The following is a 22,373-nucleotide window of genomic DNA, read 5'->3' as shown; positions in this document are numbered from 1 at the left end:
AATAAATAAAGCACTCTGGGTGGGATTATATGACAAAAAGTGGTTTGGCTACGCAAGTGGAAGAAATGAGCAAGGTTCAGTATTTACATGTAGAATGACAAAAGGAGAATGAGAAGGCCTGATCACATTCCTTCACATTTATCTGTGACTACTTATGGCCTGGGTATGCCTTTGTCTCCTGTTTACACAAGGCTTGGGGGAGCACCATGTGTAACAGTTTCCATAGAGATGGAAGGGGTGAAATGGTGAGACAGGTCACATGATGAGGCTACTCCATTGGTGGACTTGGTCCCTAGTTTTGTAATGGCATCCTCTACTCCATCCTGTGTACCACTCACACTCCTTTTGTCTTGTAATGTGTTTATTCTAATTATATTCTAATGACTCACATGTGCTAAATATTCATGAGCATACTATCTGAAACACAGCCTTAGGTCTTTAGTTTCTTATGCTGTTTTTGAAGTGGTATGCAGACAATCATTGTTGATCAAACTCCTGAGATGAAGATGACCAAAACAAAAGATTTTCTCTCATCACCTGCCTGAATTTTTATTACCACTTAAAAAGCTTGACTTCTTTCTGGCCCTTTTGTTGAGACTGCAGAGAATTTGTGAATTTTAAAACTCATTTCCTTCCCGTGAATCTTAGGATTTACTCTGTACCATTTCCTATCTCTTGCAAAAGCAGTTTCCAAATTGCACATGGGCATTAAAATTATGACCTTGGAGTGAAGGGCACAAGCAAGATTTGGGAGTGTTATGGCTTAGATGTTAGTTGTCCCCCAAAAGCTCGTGTGAGACAATGCAAGAAGGTTGAGAGGTGAAATGATTGGGTCATGAGGGCCTTAACCCGATCACTGAATTAACACCATGGTAGGGATGAATGAATGGGAGTTTAGGCAAGGTAGGGTGTGACTGGAGGAGGAAGGTCATTGGGGTAGACTTTGGGGAGTCTATTTTGTGAATTGAGCCCAGTCCTGAGGCACTTTTCTCCACCACACACATCTGCCATGATGTTCTCCCTCCTCTCAGGCCCGAAGGAATGGAGGTGACTGTCAATGGACTGACACCTCTTGTGTTTTATAAGCCCACAAATAAAATGTTCCTCCTCTGATTGTTCTTGTCAGGTCTTTTGGTCACATTGGCAAAAGAGCTGAATCAAACGGAAAATTATGTATTATCAAGAGATAACTCCCAATAATAGTTGAGAATTCATTTGATCCTGTTTGTGGAACCTTTCTACTCGCATCATTTCACCTCTGTTAGCCCTGCTGTGTCCTACACCCACGAAGCCCCTGGGCAGAGAGTGAACCTGGGGTTGAAGCAATGCTTAAATCAACAGGAGCCCTTCATGAAATCGGTGTGAAGCTGCTGCTGGAGGCCGCCTTCCACTTGCACCTCATTCCTACTCCTGGGGAGCACACATGCTCTTGTACTGAGTACAGGCCCTAAGGTTCCCTTAGGACAAATAGGAAACTGTTGCTGAAAGAAAGCGGAATTCCTTAGGGTCACATGGAAATTCATGTTTGTAATTAGCCTTGGAACCACTGTACAGCTTCTAATTAATTTTCCCGTCAACAAGCAGTTTCCAAATTGTACATTGGTTTAAAATCTGAGACAGTGGCCTGAAGGTCAAGGGAGTTATGCAAAGATCATTGTTTATCAAGGTGTGTCTCCCAAAGAGAGGATTGTGAATTCAGGCTGATTCTGCCTTTGCAATCTTGCTACTGGTACATTTTGTCTGTGTTCTTCTAGTTGTTTTCTAAAGCAGATACTCAGACCAGTTGTGCAATACACCTACTAAGTTTCTAGATAGAAAAAGAACCTGAGGTTGACAGAAGAGTAAACTCAGATCCCTTGGTGAATTAAATTGGAAACTGCCTCTGGGAGAGGCTGCCATTTGTATTCCACTACTTCTCACATAAGCCTTCTTTAAACTTAATTTTCAAATCTGTTTGTTCCTCTTAGATATACATGACAGTAGGGAACTCGAGACCTCTGAATTTCCTACCCTCCTACAGAGGCACGCTTGATCTGTCTTTGCTAATATGATTACCCACCCTAAGTGCCAGAAATAAAGGGACCTCTATTAAATAAACACAGAGGTTATGCCAATAAGAAGGTATTTTACAAAATTCAGGTGGCATTAGATATCTTAAGTACAACTTATGGGAGCATCTGGGACATTATACAAACTAAATGCTGCAGTTACATTCCTGACAACTCTGGCAATGTAACTAATATCCTTAAAGATTCCCATTCCCATTAGAGGCAATGTCCTCACAGGCCTTGTCATGGTAACAACTTCTTAGCTCTTGGTCATCCGGCATCTCCTGGTGAAAAATATGCTGGTCTCTACCATCATCACCATCATCATCATCATCATCATCATCATCATCATCATGTTCATTGACATGTTCAGATGCTGGGATATTTATTGTTGTATTAACCTCATTCCAGAACTCCTGTTTTCTTTTTTTCTTGTATAGCACCTTCCTCCCAGGTGACTTAACCTGTTTTCTCCAAACTAGACTCACCCCTCAGACTCATCAACACACTCAGGACATTTCTAAAAGGGAAACCAAAGTGCTTGTCCCATGTCACCCTATCTCAGGCTGAAGCAGCCAGAGCAGTCCTTGCCCATTTCACCTTTCAGAACTGAGGCCGCCCTTACTCAGAGGGGGAACGAGACAGGAAAAAAAGACAGAGAGTAAATGATCAGGTGGGAAAGACGAGGAGGGTTATAAAAGAATAAGAAATGGGCCGCTCCAGTTGCAATTCCTACTGAACCACTTGCTCACACCTCCCAGATCTGCACTTTCCAACACAAATGATCGCACCCTGGGCTGCTCCTTCCTGACATCATCCTGTACACAGGGAAGAAAAGGAAGGTGGGGAAGGAGAGGAAACCTGGGATCTATAAAAATGTAAGACACACCACCTGAATGGGCACCCAGCTGTGGGCTCCTATTTCCCTCTGGATACGTCTGCCACCTCTGTTCTCTTCCATTAAAAAAAAAAAAAGAAAGAAAAAGAAAAAGTTGTTTTCTATGCTTGTGTTATGGTTTGGATATGAGGTATTCCCCAAAAGCATGTGTGAGACAATAAAAGAAGGTTCACAGCAGACGTGATGGGGTGATAAGAAACTTAATCCAAGCAGCGAATCCCTGGCTGAGAGCTAACTGAGAGTGGGCAGGGTCTGATGGAGGCGGGGGGTCATTGGGGGTGTGCCATGGGTATATATTTGGTATCTGGAGAAAGGAGCTCTGCTTCCTGGTCATCAATGTGAGCTGCTTCCTTCTGCCATACTCTTGTGCCATGATGATCTGCCTCACCTGCAGCCCTGGGATGTGGAAGCAGCTGCCTATAGACTAGACCTCTGAACCTGGGAGCCCCTAAATAAACTTTTCCTCCTCTACAAAGTTCTTGTAGGAACTTTTAATCACAGCAGGGAAAAGGGTGACTACAACAGCTTGCCTCACCATTACTCAGGTGTTAATGTTCAAACAGGTGGAACGAGGAACCTATCCTGATTTCCAAGGTGGGTGTCAGAGCTTTATCCCTTCTCTGAAGCTCTTACTGTATTTACATTGTGTACACTTCTCACCTGACCTACTAGAAGAGTCTACATTACTTTCCATCCCCATCTTTCCTAATTATTTCCTTAATTAACAGGATTAACAGGATTATCTAAGAACTAACTGAGAAATCTTTTTTCTTACAAAATCTTTGATGATTGAAATTTCCTTGCATAATACTTCTCTAGGCCAGGTGGCAAACCTTTGACCTCTTCCAACGTTCCCTCCCAAACCACCCTCAGCTTCTTCTCCACACTCCCTGTGTGTTGTATTTCTGTCCCAATGGGCTGTAGGGATGCACCAGATTCTATCACATTTGTCTCTCTTCTCTTTCCTCCTCTGGGAAGTCATTATTCCTTCACAGGTTTGGAAACCCAAGCACAGTACGAACTCAGCTTCCTTCATGACACCTTGGATGTGTTCCCAGCTAAAGGTAATTCTCCTTTCTTCTACCCTTCAAATGGAGAAAATTCATAGATGAGACATGGAAAAAGTTTAACCCTCCAATCCAAATCCATTTCAGGATCATGTTGATGTTAGAGGTAATTTAGGATTCAATAAAGCAAACAAATGAGGGTAAAGAAAATAAATATTTATTGACTCATGTGTGCTTTTTAAAGTTTTTAACTTTTTAAAGAATAAAAATCAAATATAAATTAAAACAAACTAATAAAACTATCAACTAAGAGAGTATAATGAGAAAATTTTTTTTTTTTTTGCAACAATACATGTATTTATATTTTAAACTAAGGGTTATTTTAACAGAATCAAAATGTCAAAAAACTTTCAAAGTAAATATGCTATAGTAACCTGGAGTTATGTTATTAATAAAAGGAGAATTTTTTAAAGTAAAAGAATTAGCTCTTGTAACTGAAAAGTCAATATTTGAGCTCTTTAACACAGTGCTGGGGTAACTGTCCTTAAGGATCTCTGTTCCATTTGATGTCTGCTCTCATGTCCTTTGTGTTCATCACAGTCTCAAGGAAACCCTCCACCGAAGTATGGTGGAAAAGCAGTTCTCTGCAACCCCAGAATTTCACTGTGTGTATAGTCATTGAGTCAGAGAGAGACAAATTGTCATTTGCAGCAGTCAGCCAGTTGTATAATGTCCATAGGAAGTATGTCTCCACCTTGAGACCGGTGTTCCCTTGCAGAAGTCTGAGTTATTTGCATGGCCAGTCTACATGGTAAGCTGACTCCTAAGGCATAGGAAGTGTGGCCACCTAATGAGAAGGGAAAAAAAACAAAACTAATTTAGAGTCAGAAAGGCACTTCCAGGAACAGTACATTTGGTTCCTTGTCAGGTCTGTTGGGTGCTTTCATCTTGCCCTCACTCAGAGTTAGCCACTCCTGTGTGTCTCATGCTTAAGTCTAAGCTGTTGAGGGCAAGCATCAACAGAGGTTCAACCAGTCGGAGCCTAAGCAACAACAGTTAGCTGTGTGAAGAACCTTCATGGACAGGATGAGTGAAACAGAAACCAAGGTCAGCATGTACTTAAAGTAATGTTCTTTCAGGGCTTTCCAAACTCCATGAATGAAACTTGATATTTTTCAAGAATTTAGGGAAATTGAACATCCCTTAAATGAAGAGACAGTGTTACTGCTTAAAATACAATCAGGAAAGGAAGGGATAGGGGCAAGATTTAAGATGCAACCAACTAATTTGAAATTTCTGGCCCCAAATGAAGCTAGGATCCTACTAACATTAAGAACAAGAAGTTAAAAATTTTTCCTCATCAAAATTGTTGTATTTGGAAAGAAAACCTTGTTTTAATGTTTCGGCATTGCTAAGTGCAAACAGGACTTAAAGCTTGCATTTTTAAAATTGATCCCAATTTGGAAATGAATTTCCCTTTAAGGTCTTAAGAAGTATGCACCGTGCCAAGAGTTTTAAATCTTCAAAATGGATTACTAAAGAATATTTTCTTTTAAAATTTTCTTTCCTGAGTAATTTTCAATAATCTGTGAAAATATCCCTGCTTTGCATTTTATCCTCTCAATAGATTGGTTGATTTATTCCAACTAGTGATTTTATGGTCACAGTACTATAATACAGATGGCTCAAGGGATCACCACATGGATGGTGCCTAATTAGTGATGTTTCCTATAACAGACTCTTTGTATAGCAGGTTGTAAGCTTCTGTTCTCCAAGTCCATGTTGTAGAGTCTGTTTAGTATACAGGTTCATTATTATGGACTCGAATGAGATTTAAAATCCTATGCAATCCCCTCTGCTCACTCTTATCACTGGGATCTTGGAAAAGGAATCAGCCTCCATTCAGCTCATTTTACAAACCTAATATGGGGCTCATAATATGTGGTTCAGAGAATTGTGAAACTTGCAGAAAATGATGTGATGATTTGCACAGAGACACAAAGACACACTATAAAGGCTAAAGGAATACAAGGACTCTTGGCAAAAGAGTGATTTTTTATGCTAAAATTGGTATTCATTCTCTTGAGAAAGAAAAACTGGATTTTCCTGTTGGAAGAACAGTCGATCAGTCATAGTTGAGTATTCCTGTGTAAAATGAAAAGTGTCGCTGTGTGGATGTAAATGACAGAACAGAGCAGGGCCCTCATTTCCCGGATGTGCAATGCTCTGCTCACGTGTGATGGGCTGAAGCCTCTGCTGCTTACCTCCCTAAGGGCACCTGGTATGTTTCCTGACAAATATCCCCACGTGGGGGTCCCTAGGCCAGACCCAGGGTGACTTCTCATCTCCCACATGATAGAAATATCTTACTCCAATTCAGACTCAATGTCATCTTTTTGAGCAAAGCAAAGCTGCTCTACTCCAGGCCTCTGAAATTAAAGAATGTGAAGACACACAAGGCATAGTGTACGGGGCATCTCAGTGGGCACCTCAGGGATCTCACCAGGCCACACCTCATGGCACTGTGTCATGGTCAAAGTCGGGGTGCTGTCAGACTCTTGAGGACTTACATAACTTCATTGCTGGCTGGACAAAATTGATTGAGTGCCTCTTCATGAGAATTATTTTGAGTTGCTAGGATGAGTTACCAACTTTTCACATTTTGTCACATATCAATTATCATTGACTCTTTTCCTAATTCCATTTTTCTGAACATTTTGAGAAGAATATTTGTGTCTCATACCCCTGAACCCTTTAATTCCTTTACTGTGCTGTGACTTTTCTAGGAAACACATTGTCTCTCCTAACTCTGGAACATTTCTAAATTCAGGAAACTAACATAGATACCTTCCTCTAATGTCTCGCCCAGGTTTGTTATTTTGCATCCTCCGTACTTGGTTTAAGTCCAGGGTCACCAAATTCCTACACTTGTCACATCTCTTTAGTCTCTTGATAGTCTTAGAAAATTTTCAAGTTTGCATAATTCTGAAATATAGAGTCAAAGACTGTGGCATTCCTGTGTGTGTGTGTGTGTGTGTGTGTGTGTGTGTGTGTGGTGGGTGTTTGTGTGTGTGTGTGTGTGTGTGTGTGCATGCACGATGCTACCTTGGTGATTCTCCGTACAGCTCTTATGTCAAAAGCCCAGATTGGCAAAGCTCATTTCACCTCCAAAGTCACGCTGAGAGCAATCGGAACATCCAACACGTGCCACCAGGCCTGCGATCTAGAACTAGCTGTCAACGTGTGTGCCATGCTTACCAAATGGAGTGAGTATGAGAGCTTCGCAGGCAGGAGGTGACTAGAAGAGGACCGCACACGAAGGAGGGGTGGTATCCATGGGTTCTTCACGGGAGGCCTTGGAGGCTGAAGGGGCAGAGGCCCTGTGTGCCGGGGTGGAGGCCAGTGGATGGTTGAGAAGTGGCAGCACGAGAAGCCTGGGGGCGTTGGCAGAGGCTCTGTTCTGTTGAGGGTTCCTGGATACAGGCTGAGGGGTGGGCTGTAGGACAACACCAGGGTAGAGATTGGAGTTGGGGTGGCTGACCTGAGGCACCAGGGGTCCAGTGGAGACAGCTGCGTGAGCTGGCTGCCTGTTCATCCTCCGGCCATGGCCCTTGGGGTGAGGGCAGGAGTTGCCCCAGGAATCAGAAGATTGGAAAATCACTGCCATCGATTGAGGGGTTGTGTCCATGTGAATGTCCTCAGGCTTCAGAGTGGCATGGCCAGCAAGGGGAGCCGATGACTTGGCTATGCTGGTGGCAGAGATGCTGGTAGCAGGTCCATTGTGGCCCTGGCAATGGAGGTTGCAGGTGCAAGGGAGGAGAGTAGGGCTTGGGAAGGAATGGGGAGGAGGAGGAAGAGGAGCAGCGGGAGGAGCAGGAGGAGCAGCCCAAGGAGAAGGGGGATTAGGTTGAGGAAGAGCAGGAGGAGGAGGATAAGGAAGAGGAGGCAGAGGAGGATGAAGAGGAGGAGGAGGGAGAGGATAAGGAAGAGGAGCAGCAGGAGGAGCCGCCCAAGGAGAAGGGGCATTAGGAGGAGGAAGAGCAGGAGGAGGAGGATAAAGAGGAGGAGGATAAAGAGGAGGAGGCAGAGGAGGATGAAGAGGAGGAGGAGGTAGAGGATGAGGAAGAGGAGCAGCAGGAGGAGCAGCAGGAGCAGCCCAAGGAGAAGGGGCATTAGGAGGAGGAAGAGCAGGAGGAGGAGGATAAAGAAGAGGAGGCGGAGGAGGAGGGAGAGGAGGAGAAGGAGGAGGGAGAGGAGGAGGATAAAGAGGAGGAAAAGGAGGAGGAGCAAGAGCAGCCCAGTGAGAAGGGGCATTAGGAGGAGGAAGAGCAGGAGGAGGAGGAGCATAAAGAGAAGGAAGAGGTGGATGAAATGGAGGAGGAGGAGGAGAGAGAGGAGGAGGAGGAGGTGGGGGGGGGAGGAGGAACAGGGGCAGGAGGAGGGGGAGGAGGAAGAGGAGGAGGAGAAGGGGAATCAATACACATGGGGATGGGGGAGATGGATCTGCAGCGGGTAGGAGGAGGTAGAGCAGGAGCAGGAGGAGGATAAAGATGTGAAAGAAGAGGTGGATGAAATGGAGGAGAAGGAGGGTGAGGAGGAGGAGGAGGGGGAGGAGGAGTGGGAGGAGGAGAATCAATGCACATGGGGATGGGGGAGATGGATCTGCAGCGGGTCGGGTTGGAGGGGAAAGGGACCTGGATAAGAGGTGTGGGGAGGTGGGAATTGGGAGGTGCCACAGGTCTTGGCAGGTGTGTAGGTGGGTGACAGTCATTGGGGTTAACTCCCACATTGCTTCCCACTTTGCTCCAAGCAGGAGGAGTGTGAGTGGAAAGAGGCAGAGGAATTGAACTGGGGCTTTCCCCCTCATCTTTCTTTGGCACGGGGGAAGGTAGAGGGACAGATGGGTTCAGGGGTTCAGCAAGCTGGAATTGGATCTGGTGGCTGGAAAGAATATGGGGCATCTGGGAGGGGTGACTGGGCGGGCTGACTGAGTGTGCCTTGCGGGCAGGCACTTCCACTCGGAAGAAGGAGTGGAGCGACTGAGTGGTGCGGGGGCCCCTCAGAGCCCCCCTTCTACCTGCCAAGGCCTGGGCACCCTCCCCCCTTGTCCTCCTTGCAGCCTGAGCTTCCCTCCTCAGGCTGCCTGAGTCCTCCTGGAAGCACAGACGTGGCCGCTTGGCAGGTGGGGGCAGCTCTTCCTCAGGCCAGGGCACCAAGAGTGGCAGGGCCGTCACCATGGGCAATTTTCTCTTCCTGGGCCTCCAGGTAGCAGCCCCTTGTGAGGGAGAGCAAAGGGGTGGAGCCCAGGAAGATGTTTCGCTCTGAAGCCCCTTGATGGAGGCCCGAGGGCCTCGAGAGATTGTCCGGTGGTGTTCATCTCGCCTCCCCTTGCTCCCTTCCTCTGGCAGTGAGCAGCAGCCCTGGTGTGGCTCGGGCCGCACTGCTGCCTGGGCCTCGGCTGTAACCTGGACGCCCTGAGCAGGGCGCTGGGAGCAGCAGGTGGCAGGGCTCCCACCAGACGAGTGCTGTGGAGACACCTGGGCCCTGTCTGGATTGCTGTTGGTCTCCAGGGGCCCAGGGCTGGGCTCCAGGGCACTGAGATTTCCCTGAGCCTCCGCAGACTTTGCTGCTGTTGCTGCCCCTTGGCTCAGGGGCCCCGTATCCAGCTCCTCAGGCCTCCCTCGTGGCTCACCACTCTCTCCCTGGACCTCCTCCTCCTCCTCCTCCTCCTCGTCCTCGTCCTCCTCCTCCTCTTCGTCCTCCTCCTCGTCCTCCTCCTCCTCCTCGTCCTCCTCCTCCTCGGCGTCCTCGTCCTCCTCTTCCTCCTCTGGCTCCTCCTCCACAGGCTCCTCCTCCTTGTGCCCCTTCTCCTCGTCCTCCTCCTGTACATTCTCCGCCTCCTCCTCCTTGTGCTCCTCCTCATGCTCCACGTCCTCGTCCTCCTCCTCCTCCACGTCCCCCTCCTCCTCCTCCTGCTCCTCCTCCACGCCTTCCTCCAGATGTTCCTGGGCCCTGGGCTCTACTTCTTCCGAAGGAGCTCCAGGGCCCGGAGCCGGTGTCATGGGCTCCTCAGCCTGGTGGACTGGCTGACCAAGTGAAGGCGGGAGGACAGGTCTGCTCCGAGTTGGAGGAGGGATCCTCAGGGTTGTGAAGGGCCCCAAGATCCTCAGGGACCGAGATGTTAGCGCTGGTTTTGGGCCGGAGGCCCCCCAGGCCTGCGGCGGCAGGATCCCCAGGGTGGCGCCCACTGCCTGCAGGACTGGGCCTCTCAAGCAGCCAGCTGCGGGAGGCGCCCGACGTCCGGGGTCTTGCTGGACGTTCCTGCAGGCAGTCGGGACAGGAGCTGCAGGGTGCTCCCTGTGACAAGAGGGAGCTTCGAGGCAGAAGCGGATGGGCGCCTGATGGGCACACGCCAGGCGGCGAGGTCCGCGCCCCCGTTTGCTAGAGCAGGTGCCCATTCTGGGCACCTGGTGTACTTGGATCCGAAACGAGTCCCTCGACCAGAGGAGCTCGGCCAACACACCAGCTCCTTGGAGACAAAGTGTGCACCGTTGAGTTGAGCCCCTGTGACGTGGGGCTGGAACGCGTGACGGAGGAGGAACCGCGGGCCAAGCAGGGTGGGCAGAGGAAGGCCGCCCCACCCCCACCCGCACTGCTGCTCTCAGCCTAACGCTCCTCTGGACGCTGCTGCAGCTTTTCCCACACCGGCCACACCATTGTTCCCACCGCTTCAGGGTGTCCTTCTGAGGCTGCTTGCCTTCTGCTTATTCAGGCAGCCCTTCTCCATGGCTCCCAAGACTATCTGTATGGCTTCTGCTTGACAGGACTCCACCCACCTAGAGTGAAACCACCATCCATTGCCCCCAAATAGCTCTAGTTGATTCTTCCTCCATGGTTTCCACCATACTATCAATTTAGAAAACCAGGAGAATGGCCCTGCCAGTGTCCCACGGGATTCTTTCTTTTTTTTTTTTTTTTTTCAGGAAGATTCTTACTAAGTTGCCCAGGCTAGCGGCAAACTTGCAATCCTCTTGCCTCAGCCTCCACAATCACTGGGGTTATAGACCTGTGCTTTATTTTTTTGGCCTTTTTTTTTTTTTTTCTTTTTCATTCTTTAATTTTACTAACTCGCATCTGGAGCCTCAATTTTTCTTACATAATCTGTAACTTCTGCTTCAGGAGAGTTGCAGTTTTTTTATTTATTTTTATTTATTTTTTTCTTCAGTTGTAGATGAACAGAATGCCTTTAAAAAAAAAATTTAGGTAGTGCTAAGGATGGAACCCAGTGCCTCACAAATGCGAGGCAAGCAACAACCCCAAATGGACCTAGTGTTACCAAGGGAACCTTTATAGGAGCGTGGTGGTCTGATCCCCCTTGGCACATTGTGATTTTGCAGGAAGCCTATAAAATGTATATCTGTTCTCAAAACAAATGAGTTTTTAGTCTGCTCTCCACAAGCCTGCTTCCACCCAACTCCCGGAGTCTGGGTTCTTGACTCCATGCCCTTACCGGCGTCTGAGCTAGCCTGGCACAACTACACATTGGGTAATGCCATCCCCTTGAGGGTAAGTGAGACCTGTGCACTGCTTCTAACCAACGGAATATGGGAAAAGTTGTGGAATATCACTCTTTTTTTTTTTTTTATGTTTTTTCATAGGAAAGTTGACGAAGATGACACCAAGCAGCAAAGATCCTCCCTCTGTTACACTGTTCAATGCTTTGAAACATTCAAGAAACAAACTGCCATGAATTCTATAGCCATAAAGAAATTATTTAACGCCAACCACCTGAATGCTGGAAGCAAATCCTTTCCTCCATGAGAACGGCTAACACCTTCACTTTGTAAGACTCTGGGGAGAGGACGCAGCAAACTGTACCCAGAGAGCAGGCTCTCTGCACCCTAAGAATCTGCCTCCTGTCCTTGGCACTGATGGATGCTGCCTCTTACCCTAGAGCTTGCCCACCACCAGGGAGGACAGAGACAGGTGGAATACTGTGACCTCCAGGACAGCACAGTTCTCCTTTCTCTTCCCATCCAGGCTCTACTCATCCTGCCACGGCCTGAGTGGGACGTAGAATCCAGGACAACTGGTGAAATGTTCCTAGTGGAGATGTGGAGTATCCTGTGAACAGGTGACCTTGGAGCAGCTCAGGCCTACGGCCACCTCGCCAGCAATAAGCCTGTGGACAAGGTGTTCTCCCAGCCTGCAGCCCTCAGCCAGTTGCTCTCCGAGGCCCTGTCCCTGGTGGCTGTCAGTCTTCCTGGGTGAGGAGGTCCTGGAGATGCTGACTGAGGTAGAAGTAGGAACCTTTCCTTTCTTGTAATTTCTGGCTTAACTGAGCTAGTTCTTCAGACCAGGAAATAATATTTCCTAGGATGGGACAGAAGAAATTTTCAGAGTGGGAATGGTGTAATGATAGGTGATGAGGACTTTGAGAGATTCCTGTGAGAATATCGCCCAATGCCTTCCAAATGTAATTCTGGCTCATTTTTGGCTGAAATCTGACTTTTTCTTGTTACATTTGGCTTGCAGTGGCCCAGTGAAAACGTGCTCCTGAGGCATTTATAGAACTCCAGAGGCCTTCTGACTCTTAATGTTAGGATGGGATATGAAAAGCACAAACAAAAAGACTGCCCAGAGAAACTATGAAATAGTAAATGATTTGTGATAAATTGTTACATTGCAATAGAAAATCAGTATACTTGTTAAGCCAGGTGTGGTGGCACAAGCCTATAATCCCAGTGACTCAGGAGGCTGAGGCTGAGAACCTCAAGGTGAAAGCCAGTCCCAGCAAGTTAGTAAAGGCCCAAAGCAACTTACCAAGACCATTTCAAAATAAAAAAGTAAAAAGTCCTGGGGATGTGGCTCAGTGGTTAAATGTCCCTGAGTTCAATCTCTGATACCAACAAAAAGTATGTGTATATATATTTAACATATATATACATATTCAGATATATATATACACACATACACATGCATATGTATATATATTAATTTCATGTATCTATTTTATAGTATGTAAAACATATTTCTACGGACAAAACTATACAAAATGGTACACCCAGAAGTTTTCCCCTATATTTTTTTCAAACAGAATACTTTTTTTGTTCTTTATGTTCTAATATGGTGCTGAGTATCAAACCAGTGCCTCACCCATGCTAGGCAAGTGCTCTACCACTGAGCCATAACCCAGCCCTGCAGGTTAAAATTTCAACTAAGGAAGGAGGTTGTAAAAAGTTTGAAACTCATTATGGCTAAGCACAGCTCACAACTTGTTGTTCACTGCTTATCTTCCTTCCTCTGGGACCCATTGTTACCTAGAACCTCACCAAGAGGGGCCCACAAACCCTCAATTCACCAAACCCTCCCCAGGCTACAGGATGCAGTGCAAAGCAGATCCGACCAGCCAAAGGCCTGGAGCTGAAGGCCTCCAGAGCCACCACTCGGGGAAAAGCTGAAGATATGGGGCAAGGCTGGGTAGGTGAGAGGGTGGGTAGGTGGGAGGCTGGGAAGGTAGGGGGAGATTGAGGAGGTGGGAGGCTGGGGAGGGGGGGCAAGGCTGGGAGGTGGGGGAGACCGGGGAAGTTGGGGGAGGCTGAGGATGTGGGTCAAGGCTGGGGAGGTGGGGGAAGCCTGGGAGGTGAGGGGAGGCTGGGAGGTGGGGCGGGGCCTAGAAAGGTGCATCTGTGGACACCTCCCCTTGTGGGTGTCTCTCCCTGTGGGCACCTCTCCCTGTGTGGAGCCTGCTGGACTCACACAGACACGTGCCCTTCTGAGGCCCGAGAGGGGACCTTGGCCGACTGGAGCCTGACCTGGAGCCACCTCCCCTCCTGACCTTGGAGGCCTCAGAGAGTGAGTGGCAGGGGAAGTGGTCCCCACAGTGCACTTGCCCAGGGTGCACTGAGCTGCCTGAGTGCCAGGGGCAGGAATGAGGACAGGCACAGCAGAACCCTCTCCTCGGAGACCAGGGCTTCTCTGGCCACTGCCTGCCAGCCACACTGGGCTCAACGACAGTGCCAGTAACATGAGGTCCCCTCAGACACTGGTTCACTCCCTCCCTCACTGTTCCTGACCATCCTCTATGTGCCGGAGTCACTAGATGGTGCAGGAAACTAAAAGTAAGCGACGCCTAAACAGCTGGCCATGGGAAGACTCAGTAGAAAAGTAAAACTCTGGGGACAGGCACAGGCCTGTGTTCCTAGCGCCTGGGAGGCTGAGGCAGGAGGGTCTCAAGTTCAAGACCAGCCTGGGTCGTGTAGCAAGACCCTGAGCAATATAGGGAGACCCTGTCTTAAAATAAAAGTTAGAAGGGGCTGGGGATGTGGCTCACGGTAAAGCACCCTGGGTGAAAAGGGCCAGCACTCTGTGAACAACACAGTATGTGCCACGCTAGAAGGAAGCACAGGTACTTCAGAATGTAGGGGACAGACAGACGGAGCTGGGATGAGAGCTCAAGGAGACTGAAAAGCCGGTGCTGGGGATGAAGGTGGTCCAGGCCTGGGGGCCTCGAGGGAAGTGTTTGGAAGAGCCTATGGCCAGTGTGGGTGGAAAGCGTTTTAGGGACTTTACCATCATTGTGACCAGACGACCTGACAAGCATAACAGAGAGGAGGGAGAGTTTATTGGGGGCTCAGGGTATCAGAGGCCTCCGTCCATAGAAGGCCGACTCCAGTGCTCTAGACCCAAGGTGAGGCACCTCTGGCCATTCCGAGGACAACTGCTCAGCTCTGGGCTACCAGGAAGCAGATAGAAGGGGAGATGGCCGCAGGGCCGATGCACCTTTCTAGACCCAGCCCTACCTCCCAGCCTCCCCCCCACCTCCCAGCCTTGCCCCATCTCCCCAGCCTCCCACCTCCCCAGCCACTCCCTACTCCCCAGCCTCCCCCCACCTCCCCAGCCTTGACCCACATCCTCAGCCTCCCCCAACTTCCCCAGTCTTCCCCCACCTCACAGCCATGCCCCCCCAGCCTCCCACCACCCAGCCTCCCACCTCCCCATCCTCCCCCCACCTCCCTAGCCTCCCACCTCCCCAGCATCCCGCCTCCCCAGCCTTGCCCCATATCTTCAGCCTCCTCCACCTTTCCCAGCCTCCCCCGACCTTCCCAGCCTCCCCCGACCTCCCCAGCCTCCCACCTCCCCAGTCTCCCATCTCCCCAGCCTCGCCCCATCTGCCTACAGTGACCCTAGCCAGTCCAGTCACACCAGAATGGGCTGATCAGGTCCAGCTTCATAAGCCAACATTTTACTCTGAACATTCCTGTGTTGGCAGTGTCCGGGGGACACCTCACTTCCAAACCTTAACATTGTAATGCTCTAACATGCCAGGTGACCACACAGCCCCTGCCGGGCTAGGTGACCCTCCCTGGCTGCTTCATAGAGTCCAGTCCTCCCAGCTTCGCATTCCAGGCCCAGCCACACCTGCGTGGCTGTGCTGCCTCTCTCGTGGGCACCTGTCTCCCGGCAGGCCACCCTCCCTCAGCACTCACACAGTCGTCCCCGCACAGTGCCCTTCCTCTGCTTGCCACCTGGCCTATCCGCAGGACTCAGGTGACCTCCTGGACCCCAGGGAAGCCTGCTGACTGTTCTCTTCCCCCAACCCTGGGCGGGCACCTGGCAGCCCTGTGCCCCTGCCCCTGTGGATAGCTAGGACTGGGAGGCCATGCTGCCGTTCACTCCTAACACCTCAGGGCTCTGTGCCAGCGTCCACTTCCGAGTCACACTGCATGTTCAGAGTCCGTGGGTCCCTGTTGCACACACTCACCAGGGACTGGAGCTCCATGCTCACCAGGAAGGGTAGAGCAGAGAGCCTGTCCCGCTCCTACCTGCAGGCCACCCAAACTGGAGGAGACACTGCCTCAGCCTGGTGTCCGAAAGCCCTCGCCGGGCCACACCTGAGCTGTGAGGGAGGCATGACCCCTCTCATATGCGCAGGAGAGTGGACAAAAACCTGCATGTCTTCCTGAACCCGTCCTAGTATGTTCTGAGTGACCCCGCAGCTGCCTGTGACCTTTCTGCTCCACCCAAGCTCCCCTACTCCATGGACTCCAGTTCCCTCCCTGTGACCCTTGGCATCTGACACAGTGCCATCCTTGAAGGACCTGAGGCCTGGGGAAAGCCTGGCCCTGTGTAGCCCAGCTGGGGCCCAGGACGGCACCTGCCCGCTCCACCCAACTCCACGGTGCGCAGTGCTTCTGCGCTGGGAGCCGAGTCACTGCATCCATCAGATATCACTCAGCACCTGCAGAAAGTTCAGGACACTCTCCGCCTGGCGGCTCTGCTTTTCACTTTGTGTCTGTGCCACAAACAAGGAAAAAGCAACCAAGAAGCTGTGAGGGCTTAAGGGTTTTGAGTCGGCGACACCCAACGTGGCCGCTTTGCGGGTGTGGATCCTGGTTCACACAGACAGCCCAGCACACGGGTTCTGGATGGCCGCCAGGTTTCCAGGGTGAGCAAGCGCCTCAAAGGGGAAAAACATATTTCACAGATCATAAGTGAAATGGAGGTCTGAATGTTTAAAAATAAATACATAGTGAAGGAAGAAAGGACAGACAAGCACAGAGACTTTGCTGACCTTTAGATTCAGATGAGTGAAAAACAAGTTTTTATAGTTATGGTTGCTGCCGCCGAGGAAACGAAACCTTTTATCTCCAACTCGTCTGAGCCACAGCTCCCAGAACGAGTATTTCCAAATGGGTGCTCTTGAGATTGAACAGAGGAGATTCACTCTTTGGGCTTCAGTTTCCTCATCTATAAGATGGAGATAATGATGATTCTCACAGGATAATTAAAAGAATTAAATTAAATAATACACGCAAAGGACATGAACCAGGGCTCACATGGCACATGGTGAATTTCATTCATTAGCCATCATCACCATCATCACCATCACCATAACCATCACCATCCACATCACCACCATGACCGTTATGACCATCACCACCATCATCACCATCAACACAACCATAACCACCATCAAAACCCCCGTCATCGTCATCGCCACTATCATTAGCCTGATCATTGTCACCTTCACCATCACTAGGATGACATCACTGTCAGCACCATCACCACGTGCGAGGACCTGAGAACCTGATGCAACCAGTAGCCAGACTAGCAACCAGCAAATGGAAACTGGAAACCCGCAGCTGACTGTAGGCAGGGGCAGACTTAGTTTCCCACTATAGACAGGAGCAGTTCACAGCCCCCACTGAAGGGGACTCTAGACGTGATAGAGGCTGCATTCCTGGGCTGCAGACAGGAAGGAGTTTTTTAGAGCCAGTGCAGTTATTTCTAATTAATAATACTAAGTGCCTGCTTGTTTTTCCAAGGATTTTTTTCAACCCACCTTAAATGCCCTGTTTGGGTGGTTGGCTTAATGGGAAGGCCCAGCTTATCTCCATTCACCTACTGAAAATTGGACTCAGTGCCATCAGACAAGATCTAGGGGCTCACGCTGCTGAGATGGCCTTCTGGAAAAGGAAGTGACTAGAAATTTCCTCTGCTCATTGTCTTCCTTGAAAAGTGACAAGTAGGGAATATTTGTTCCCACTTCTTCTTCCTTCCTGTATGCCAGCAAAAATGTCCAAAGTTAAGAGAGACAGAGAAAGGCACGAGTTACCAAATCTTCAAGGTCTTCTGTCCAGCAAAGCTCAGTGTCCTCTGACCTCCCAGCCCTGTTCCTCCCAGTGGCCACCAGATCACAGCTCAGGCCTGGGCACATGGTGGGGACACGGATTTCAGACCAAGTGCTTCCAGTCCTTTGGTGCTCCTCATTCTTGGCTGGCTGTGCCTGGGACCCCAGCTTCCTCACCCTCAGGTGCATCCCTCAGGCTAAGTTCTCCACTGTCCCCAGAAACCCCCGGCAGGAGCCACCAGGTGCCCAGCAGAGGCCCACCTGAGCACATGGCTTCTTCCCCTTCCTGGCCACTTCCCTACTCGTATCCAGCTTCCTGGAGAAACTGAATAAACTCTTGCCCTTTGCTTGCCTTGGCTTTGGGGACCATCCTACCCTAGGAAAACTCAGCCGTTCCCCGTGGTCTACGCTGCGTGCGTCAGGCCTCATGGGGTCTCTCCCCAGCCATGCCCGCTTCCTCTCACGGTCCCAAGGTCCAGTGCTATCTGTGCCTCTGGGCCCTTCACACAGCTGGGACCCTCTTCCTAGGGTCACCCCTCCCTCCCCTGCAGGCCTCCATAAATGCCCTCCCCAGCCCTCCCCAGGGACCCCACCCCATCTTTTACCTTCACATCCGAGCGCCTTCCCAGGCCTCAGCCCCACATCTGTCTCCATGGGTGCCATGCAGATCCAACCCCCTCAGGGCTCACATGTGCCCAGACACACTGCTGCTGGCCCAGCGCTGCACTGCAGCTCTGGGTGCCCTCTGGACAGCCCTGGCCCGGCAGCCACAGCTCCTGCTCTCTAGGGCGAAGCCTGGGCTTCTGGGTTTTCAGGGCACAGCACGAACTGAGGCACCAATGCAACCTCAGCTCGCGGCTTCAGCCTGCAGACGCCTCCTGCCGCGGCGGGACCAGCCATGCCTGTCTGGCCCTGCACCTGAGGCTGCTCATCGGGACCCTCTTCCTCTCTGCTCCCAGGGTCAGGCGGGAGGGCTGCTCCCCTTCTCCTCAGCTTCCCCACATCGTGACCTCAGGTGAGCTTCCTTGGTCATCTCACGCAGGGCTCTGTGTCATCAAGTGCTGCAATCACCTACTGCTCAGCTTTGCTTGGCCACTTGCTGGTTGTCTCCCACCCGGGAGGTGAGCTCCAAGACAGTCGCTGCTCTCACGGGGGCCTCGTTTCTGAATACGAACCTGCCTGGCATGCACGAGGCTCCAGACCATCACGCTCCTCTGCTGCTGAGATCCTGGCACTCAGCTGCAAGCCCATGCTCAGACCACATTTGCTTCTCTTCTAAACAGAGTCCAGGATACCAGGCAAAACCCATCTCCCCAGAGGCCCCAGGACTCTCCCTCAGCCTCCCTGGCCCTGCTGTGTGGTGCTGAGCTCCGGAGCACCAGCTGAACGCAAGCCACACAGCTCAGCTAGGTTGGGAGCTAGGCCTGCAGACCACCCACCACCGTCTGCTCTGAGGGATTGTCTTTCAGGGCTTCCCAGAGCATCCTATCCTAGTGGACTTGCCCCAGGCCACTTGGTGCCATCTGGAATTCTGCGGGACTTCTCCCAGGCCACCATGGGACTTCACCTTAAAATCTCCCGCTTTGATGATCAACAAGTCTATCCAGCACAGGGCCCCAGGGGCTGCTGATTGACAGCCGGCACCAATGAGCTCTGGAGAGCAGGAGAGCAGCTGCTCAGGAGGCACCCTGGGTGCTATTCCTTCATGCACAGGCCACCGTGCCCACGGGAGCACTGTGCAGACACTCGAGCAGCCTGTGCATGAGAGCCAGCCCCTGCCCAGGGCACCACTCACCTGCACACACCCGCTCACACACACCGCTCACCCGTCCACACCTGTCCCCACATGCTGCAGCTCACACATGTCGACACACACATCCTCACACCCCGCAAGCTCACACATGTTCATGCACACACGTTTCCACATGCTGCAAGCTCACACATGTTCTCGCACCCTGCCATCTCACCCACACAATTACACATGTTCACACAGCATGTTCTCACAAGCACACACTAAGGCAAACTCTCACACACACCCTTATCAAGCCTATGTGGGCCCTATTCGAATCTCTAAAAGGCTGCATTTACCAAGATAAATAAGTCCGTGAGGTACAGAGTCCATCTTGTTGAAGGGCTGGGTGTTATGGGTCGATCAGTAAATCAAAACATGTGGAAGAGTGCTACATACAGGGACATGGGGCGACTGTACTGCTCCATGCTTTATTGGTTCATCTCTAATCGGAACCAGGTGGTCATAAAGAGCAGAGTTCATGGGAATCCACCCTCTGTTGAACGTGGGCCTGGGCTGGAGGCTGGAAGCTGACTCCCACAATGAAAACAGCTGTAATTGCCTGGCGAGGTCAGGCTCGGGTACAACTAGGGACAGCAGTGACGCTGCAGCTGGTACATAATAGTCTGGGCTCTCTCCAAGAGGAAGGTGGTCCTCTGAAACTCCTCCCAGAAGTGTCTGACTGCTGACCAATCTCCGAAGCTATAGAACCAAGTGACATTTGTTTACCCCAGTGGTGGTAATGGTGACGATGGTGATAATAGTGATGGCGATGGTGATGGTGTTGGTGATGGTGATGGTGGTGATGATGGTGATGGTGGTGGTGGTGGTGGGGGTAATAGTGATGTCGATGGTGTTGGTGATGATGATGGTGATGATGGTGATAATGGTGGTGGTGATGGTGGTAACAGTGATGGTGGTGGTGGTGATAGTGATGGTGGTAATGGGGATGTTGGTGGTGATAATAGTGATGTCGATGGTGTTGGTGATGATGATGGGGATGATGATGGGGATGAGGGTGATGGTGGTGTTGGTGATTATGGTGGTGATGGTGATGGTGGTGGTGGTGATGATAGTGATGATGGTGATGGTGGTGGTGGTGATGGTGATGATGGTGGTAATAGTGATGTCGATGATGTTGGTGGGGATGATGGTGATGATGATGGGGATGAGGATGATGGTGGTGATGGTGGTGATGGTGATGTTGAGGAGATGATGGTGATAATGATGATGATGGAGGTGAGGATACTGACGGTGATGATCGTGGTGGTGATCATAGTGGTGATGATGATTATAAAGGCAACAGTCAATAGTCAAAACCCCCACATGGCTCCACAAACACAAGAAATATCTCTATAGCAAAGCTCTTCACTGTCAACACCATGAATTGTGATCCTGATGACAAAAATTCAACAACTTTCACTTCTCCTTGTGATTTATCTACTTAAACCCCCCGCCCTCCAAGAAGGAGGCCATTTTCACACGCGTGCACCCCACCCAGCCCCTTCCTGTCTCTCGCCAGCTCATTGATGGACCCTTTGGAAATCCATTCCACACCAGGAGGGCTTGCAGGGTGGTTTTAGTGGCTGACAGCGTCCTACCTCTTCTTGTCTCTTCAGGGTGTACTGTGTGCCTTATTTGATGTTTACTATTTTCAATAATTACATAGTGTTTTTAGCAATTCTGCAAATATTTTGAGATCTGTGGCGCACTCGGCATTAGCGTTGGGACTGCCGTCTACACCCGCTGCACTTCCCTTCGCGGGCCAGGGCAGGCCTCTATAGTAACATTCAGGAGCCAGAATCCAGAGACAGCTTCACACTCTTCCTGACACAGGGAATCTGGCTGCAGCCCTGAGATGGAATTGATCTGCCATCCCAGGGACATTGCAATACAAATAACGCCAGGTGTCCCCTCTTCAGACTCAATCCCTTCTCCCCCTGCCCCATGGTGGGCATGCCCAGCTAAGAGAACATTCCACATCTCCACACAAGGAACATGGATTTAACCACTGGTGCTCAGCACTCTGTCCCCCCTGGCTTAATCCATTTGGAAAAACTGCTGTTCAAAATCATCCAAAAGATTCCCGATTGCTAGAGGTCATGATGGTGAAGTTGTGTGTGGACAGCCCTGGGAGGCCAGGTAGGCCCTGCCACAGTTGCTGGCCTGGGCAAAGCCCTCCTGATAGTGACAGGAGGGCACTGTCCCTTCTGATAGTCACCCTGCACACTGTGCTGCAGGAAAGAGGCCATCTTCTTACTCTGTGATGCAGACACGGTGTGGGGCACATCAACAGTGCTCATGTGTTTACAAATTGGTGAGTGAGCCAGGGCGCGGGACTGCAACCTCTGAAGCCCTGAAGAAGGCTGGGGCCCTCTCCTGTCCCCCAGGCTGACTCCTTCATGTGGAGAGAACAGGAAGGAGAGGCTCTAAATCAAGGTTTGCATGAAGAAACATCCATTTGCTGATTTTGTGACCCACAGAAGGCCCTTCACACTGGCCACCCTGGAGGGAAGATTCTGGGCTGAGCTTCACGGCTCCTGCACTCTAGAGCACACCTCCCGCAATCCTGGAGCTGCTGTAGGAAGAGCACCGAGAGGGCGTCCTGGGGCCACGTGGCATGTGTGGGCCTGTGTCTGCCTTCCTTGCAGGGCAGGCTCCTCCCACAGCTCAGGTGGTGACAAGGCTGGAGATCCTCTGTCACTGATGGGAACTCTGGGCCAACCCTCCAGCCCTGTCTTTGGTACACTTGCAGGAACCTGACCACATGACATGCTGGAAAGGGGACAGGGCTGTGAGTGTGTGGGGCACCAGGACAGAGACCCAGGGTCTGGGGTTTCCGGAAGGAAGAACGAATTCACATCTGGGAGCAGACACATCTCTGGCTAATGCATAACTTCTAGAACTAGTTTATGATCCCTTTGAAAGACTCTGGAAAGGCCTGAGAATCTCCCCGAGTTCCTTTGGCATGTGGGATGAATTCCACAGTTGTGAACTT

At 50.5% G+C, this 22,373-nt stretch overlaps 2 long non-coding RNA genes across 5 annotated transcripts in view; one reads left to right on the top strand and one right to left on the bottom strand.

Annotated features, from left to right (window-relative positions):
* The window catches only part of LOC306648647, a 392,598-nt gene that overhangs the window by 107,964 nt on the left and 262,261 nt on the right, over positions 1-22,373 (bottom strand). The window contains exon 9 of one of the 2 annotated variants that reach the window (XR_013760428.1): positions 16,334-16,703. The exons of the other annotated variant lie outside the window; for it this stretch is intronic. This is a non-coding gene — a long non-coding RNA (uncharacterized lncRNA). Of the gene's footprint in view, positions 1-16,333; positions 16,704-22,373 lie in introns of those variants that run through there. 2 annotated transcript variants of the gene reach the window in all.
* LOC306648652 overlaps positions 17,534-22,373 on the top strand; it is a 116,372-nt gene continuing 111,532 nt past the window's right edge. The window contains exons 1-3 of one of the 3 annotated variants that reach the window (XR_013760444.1): positions 17,534-19,956; positions 20,091-20,270; positions 20,588-21,549. This is a non-coding gene — a long non-coding RNA (uncharacterized lncRNA). Of the gene's footprint in view, positions 19,957-20,090; positions 20,271-20,584; positions 21,550-22,373 lie in introns of those variants that run through there. The other 2 variants (XR_013760445.1, XR_013760443.1) reach the window with 2 other exon arrangements.

The sequence above is a fragment of the Sciurus vulgaris genome, assembly GCF_902686455.1.
Source record: "Sciurus vulgaris genome assembly, chromosome: 17".
NCBI classification, from domain to species: domain Eukaryota; kingdom Metazoa; phylum Chordata; class Mammalia; order Rodentia; family Sciuridae; genus Sciurus; species Sciurus vulgaris.
This window is presented reverse-complemented; position numbering and strand designations above follow the sequence as displayed.